The sequence below is a fragment of the Neofelis nebulosa genome, chromosome 8 (genome assembly GCF_028018385.1).
Source record: "Neofelis nebulosa isolate mNeoNeb1 chromosome 8, mNeoNeb1.pri, whole genome shotgun sequence".
Classification (NCBI taxonomy): Eukaryota; Metazoa; Chordata; class Mammalia; order Carnivora; family Felidae; genus Neofelis; species Neofelis nebulosa.
In genome coordinates this window covers 113,942,377-113,948,376 of record NC_080789.1, presented here as the reverse complement: position 1 = coordinate 113,948,376, position 6,000 = coordinate 113,942,377, and the positions used below count along the sequence as shown (strand labels likewise).

General features: G+C 35.3%; 1 protein-coding gene across 1 annotated transcript in view; it reads right to left on the bottom strand.

Moving 5' to 3' along the window:
* Positions 1–4,464: 4,464 nt before the first annotated feature.
* Positions 4,465–6,000, bottom strand: part of KIF5B (kinesin family member 5B) — a 47,450-nt gene continuing 45,914 nt past the window's right edge. The window contains exon 26 of the mRNA XM_058681537.1: positions 4,465–4,782. The gene's annotated coding sequence lies outside the window, so the exon portion shown is untranslated. The remainder of the gene's footprint in view (positions 4,783–6,000) is intronic.

Below are 6,000 nucleotides of genomic sequence, written 5' to 3'. Positions count from 1 at the left end.
GCAAGAGAGACAAACCAAGAAAACAAACTCTTAACTACAGAGAAGAAACAGATGGTTACCAGAGGGGAGGTGGGTGGGGGACAGATGAAAGAGGTGATGGGATTAACGAGTACACTTATCATGATGAGCACTGGGTAATGTATAGAATTGTTTTTTAAAAAATTGTATATACTGTGGACTCAGCTTATAGGTCATTTCCTTATCTCTCCATGTGTAACCAGAATTGACATAATAAATGGCAGGGCGCCCCACATGCATCTTTGGCCTGTAGGACACAGGCTATCCCAGAGGCCAAACAGAAGCCTTTGAAACTGCTGTGCCCTCCTTTCCCACACCCACTGGCCGAAACAGTATGTAACGTGCTCCTTTCAGATTATAAGCAGTTCACATTCATATGTAGCAGACAACATTCATGTACAATTTTGCTCCAGGGCCATGTTAACTCTCCTGACCTCTGTCAAATCTGAGAGTTCTGGACATCTGGTCACTCCACAGAACATAGATCAACACCTTTAAGCTTATCGAAATAAATGCGACAGAAGTGGCTAGCACAGTGGAGTCCCTAAGACACACTGTACCAGTGTCCAGTGTGGGAGAGAATACGTAAGAGTCGGTTTCCATTTCAATTCCTCCACAGAAGGGAAAAATGATTTGGAGGCTCACAGAGCACACTTAAAAGAAAACCAAGTAACAAAAACAAGGGAAAAAATGCACTACTGGTCACCACTGGAAGATAGTAGTGACATGACTGACTTTGAAACTTGCAAGGAATCACTTATCCTGTTTTTCCTCTGCAGTTCTCTACTGCAACTAACAAATGAAAGCATCATCACATATTACTGCTATTCTGTAACCCCTAATAATTGGTGGATAAAGGCACTGATCATTAATGGCAAATAATAATCCAGGAAGAGAACAGACATCATGTGCCACCTGATGGAAGAATATCAGCATCTATGAAGCAATGCTGCACCTCTCTCAACAGAAAAGCTAAACCTGATGAAGTCTGTGGATCCAGGATAAATTTATAGGAAATATAAAGGACCAAGGAGTTAGTATCAAAGGAATGTGAACAGCAAAATCTGGTAAACTACCGAACAAAGAACCTGCTTTCCTTATAAACTAATTACAGGGGGAAAAATGAGAAAGAGAAATGAAGTGGATGCTACTGCAATATATGGATTTTAATTGGATCTTGAGTCAAACAAATTGTTTATAAAATTGAATTTGTTTAGGGAATTATTCGTTTTTTTGGTGATAATGGTATCTGGTATTGTATGTTTTAAGGAGTATATACTTGAGAGAGTGTGGAAAATGGGAGAGGCAAAGAGAGAATCCCAAGCAGGCTCCACGTTCAGTCCAGAGCCCCATGCAGGGCTTGTTCTCATGACTGCAAGATCACGACCTGAGCCAGTATCAAGTCAGATGCTTAACAGACTGAACCAACCAGGCACCGCTTAACGAGCATGTATTTTAATATGCATAATATACTGAAATTTTATGAAGAAATGCATATATCCAGGATTGCTTTAATGTATATATGGGGGAGGGGGCACATGAGTGGGGGTTATGGATTAAACAAAATTAGCCCTGAGTTGAAAATTGTTGAGGTACTTGGACGTTCATTATTTACTGTATGCTTTTATATGTAATTAAACATTTCTATTAAAGAATTTAATATTATACACCCCGACACCCCCCCCCCCCAACAAAAAGCCAAATCACCACTAGAACTTAAGAACAGTCTTTCTTTAGTTTTCTCCAGCTAGGCTTGAATGATCACTGAGGACCACCGAGTAAGCATTGAAAAACAAACACTTCTTACACAGGTTAATAAAACAATCAGGCTCAGATGAACAGAACCATGTAGGTAGGCTAAAGTAAAATAACATGGGTGAGACTGATTTCATTTCTGGCTCTGAAGTTTTCAGCCTACATATTTAATACCCACTGTCCAAAGAGTAAGTAATACATTAGGAAACAGAATATACATGAATATAATGACACATTAGTCACTATTCTGTCAAGACAAAAGGCCTCTTAGTCATATAAAATCAACCTAATACTTCATCAACTAAGTTTTAAGAAAGTTATTACATTTCAAAAAAATTTTCCTCTTTATTTAAACATAAAACACATTTACAGCATGCAGGTTAACTTAAAATTATATGGCGTCTTCCCAAACCAATGATCTTTGAGTGTATCTTCAAACACTGAAAATAAACCCACATACTCCACAGGTATACTCAAGACTCTTTTCTGTCACCTCATATCAAATTGAAAGTTACAAATAGTATTTTAAGTTAGGCAAATAATTTAATTGCTCACCATGAATAAATATTATTCTTTTATTTCACTGAGTTTCTCTTCTGAACCATTTATCAATACCATTCAGAGGAACTTTGATATCGTCAAAAAAAAAAAAAGACACCGCAAATTGAAATAAGCGTCAATGTTCCAAATGATCAGAAATTTTCATTTGTAAGAGTAAATGCTGTTTAATGACCTACCGTAGCAAATAGAGTTCACTGAAAACTAATTTATGAAATTCTTTGTACACTTTGTGAAAGTTTGAAATTATAAATAGAAAAGAACCATTTCAATATTAAAAAACCCTAACATTGTGTATTCTGAACCACATGCTAGTTACAATTGTTTGTTACACAGCACCAATACCCGTGATACATCTAACAAGAGTGAAACTACCATGTTCAGATAAAAGAGAAAAAAAAATCTGCTTCATTTAAGAGTACTGCCAAAGAAGCAAGCTTTCTCTTGAAAACAAAATATAAATGTCTATGTGAATGCAGCCAAATATTTCTCCATTTAGAAAACTATCATCATAAATAGGCTATAGCACTTTTTTTTTTTTTTTTTTTAAAGTTAACTGTATTACTTCAATCTTGCTGCACACCAAGGTTTCATCTCAATTTCTGGAGTGTTTCTTTGATCAAAAGCAACACAATCATTTTAAAGGTCGCATACTATAACAGCAAGGATTTTTGACTGTTAAAAAAATAAATAAATAAATTTATCTTTTAAATCAAAGCTATTATAAAAGTGGAAATTACAATAGTTAAATAGAAAAATAAGCCAATTATGATCTGAGTCTTCTGACTATGGCTCCAAATTTAATACAAATATCTGTGTATAAAACTTTTTCAAAAAGTTAATTCTGCCAGCCAGATCCTAACACAGAACTCTCCAACTTTCTTTACTGACTGAATAACCTTAAATCCTCATCCTCTGCAAATTTCTGCTAATATAGCTGTAGTCACCCCACGCACAGATGAAGCAAATATTGAAACCTCTTTCCTTATTACTTTTATAGCTTCTGAAAATAAACTTGACGTCGCCTAATCAGCTGAGAAGAGTGGCAAAAACAGGTACACTTAGTACTAATTACAAAATTAGGGGCTATAGCCAACACAATAATTTGAGGATTAGTGACTTGCAATTTATTATTTCTAGACTAAACAAATAAATTATAGTGTATGACTTGGTGTTAACAGATTAAAAACACCTCAAGGATTTCAGACCAAAATTAATCAACGTGTTTGTAAGTCCACCATATACTTGTCCTGTTCTTCCATACTTTTTTTCAATTTTCACAGGCTATAAATTTAGAATAATTGATACAGCACTAACAATATAAAATGCTGTTTGATCGTGTAGTATCTTAACTCATTTCACTATATTAAGATGATAAATTAATCTATCCAATTCTTATATTAATTAGCAGGCTCACCAGAATGAAGCAGGGTATTTTCATTCCATCAGGCCATATTGATTACAGAACTGGGAAGAGTCTCCAAACTCTTTCTTTTTTTTTTTTTTTTTTTTTTTCAACGTTTTTTATTTATTTTTTGGGACAGAGAGAGACAGAGCATGAACGGGAGAGGGGCAGAGAGAGAGGGAGACACAGAATCGGAAACAGGCTCCAGGCTCCGAGCCATCAGCCCAGAGCCTGACGCGGGGCTCGAACTCATGGACCGCGAGATCGTGACCTGGCTGAAGTCGGACGCTTAACCGACTGCGCCACCCAGGCGCCCCCAAACTCTCTTTCTTAAAGTGAGACTGCTTTTGACATAAAATATTTCTATTCAAGATAATTTAGCAACAGACATTTCATGAGAGAATTAAGTAGCATTGCTCAGTCTCAAATGCCTACTTATGCAGTTTTAAGGTTTCAGTGCTCAAACAGTAGTTTTCAGAAGCAAACTTCAGAGACGATACAAATAATTTTAACTCTGAAATCATTTCAAGGGATTTTAAAGTACAGTACTGACTGGATATATTTTGTGGGCATGTAGTGTTTTAAGTGGTAAAATTTAAGACATTTAATCTAAATGTTCCATTTTCCCTAAATAAGGAAGACATCGTAATAAGAAAAGCAAAATAAAAAGCAGTAGCAGCTAGGTAACTTAAACTGAGATTAAAAAATAAACACACACACAAAAAAAGTACAAAAAGCACAATCCTATATGGTACAGTTAGCTTGGCACAGTGAAGACTAAATTTAAGACACAAAAGACAAACTGTGTAATAAATAGGACCACAGTTGTAAACTGTCATTTTTTTCCCTCCTAAGACGCCAAAATTGCACTCTAGTTGTGTTGGGAAGCAGCAGAGTTTACAAGAAGAGTGGGTAGGAAACAGCTGTACAAGCCAGGTATAATTTATACATTAAAAAAAAGTTATAATTCTACAATTCCCAGGGGGTAGTCACTGAAAGACTCTGCTTGATATTATGTCCTCTTCATATTCAATTACTTTCAATGCCTGAAAATAGATGAAAAACAGAAAATATTTTTATTTATACAAAACTTGTTTCCAAACAATCATGAAAAAGATGGGAGTAAATTCATAAAATACACAATAGTTTAAAAACATTTTAGCCAACGGCTTAGACCACTTTCCCCCAAATTAAAAAGACTGGCAATATTAAATGATTTTATTCCTTTTCCTTAAGTTTTAAACAGGGTAGTTTATAAGCAGTATAGTGCTTAAAAAGTCAGCCCTTATTCTCCACAAGAGAGTTATGAATGAGCAAATGAAGGAATTACATTTTTTTGTAAAAAGAAACAAATGGTTAATAAAATGGGAGTAGACGATATCCATGACATTTTTAAGCCAAGGATCATGAACTAGCAAAGTTTTATACATGGTAGCTGGAAAAGAAAAACAAAAAGTGGGGGTTGGGGACAGGAATAGGGATATACAAGAGATAATGGAGTGGGAAAAGTGACCTTAAAATAAACAATTCCAACTGCTGTTACCTGGAGGCACCTTGTATTAAACTACCTCTTTACCTATGTGTTTAGGAAAACTCAACTTGTCGAAAGTATTATGCAAACTACAAGACCAGCCACGTAAAACTGGGTTCTAAAAAATCACTATTAATACACTGTTGTCTTTCGCAGAAACAAATCCAGTGTCTCAAAATGTTTCTTAATAATTAAAAATTTCTCTACATATTATTTGATTTTTCAACACTTTATCACTTATGAGGCTTCTATACTCCTCAATCATGGTTTAAGACTGCAAGGCTTTAAAAATTAACAACCACTATCCTCTGGCTCAGCAATGAAACAAACCTGCAAATGACTACACTTTTCAAGTAACTTCAAGTCTTGAAACCTCATCTGGACAGGTTAGCTATCTCCCTCATGTGCTAAACTGCTGTCATTACACTGGGATCACCATTCTACTTTCAAGCTAAAACTTAGTTATATTTAAGTAAGGCCACGGTCTATCTTGTCTATGAATGATAGTGCAAAGTTTACACATGAATTCTGACAATACCCAAAAAGAATAAACTTTTATCTGTATGTATATATATGCTTTGAAAATCCCTTTGCCTACCTACACTTCCAGAAAAGGCAACTTGCATCTACTGTACAACTGTTGTGTACCAGGTAACACTTTAACTTGTAGAATTCTCAAGCATGACTTTCATTCTTGTGGCAAAGGGGCTTCAACAAGTTAATTACTCCAAAT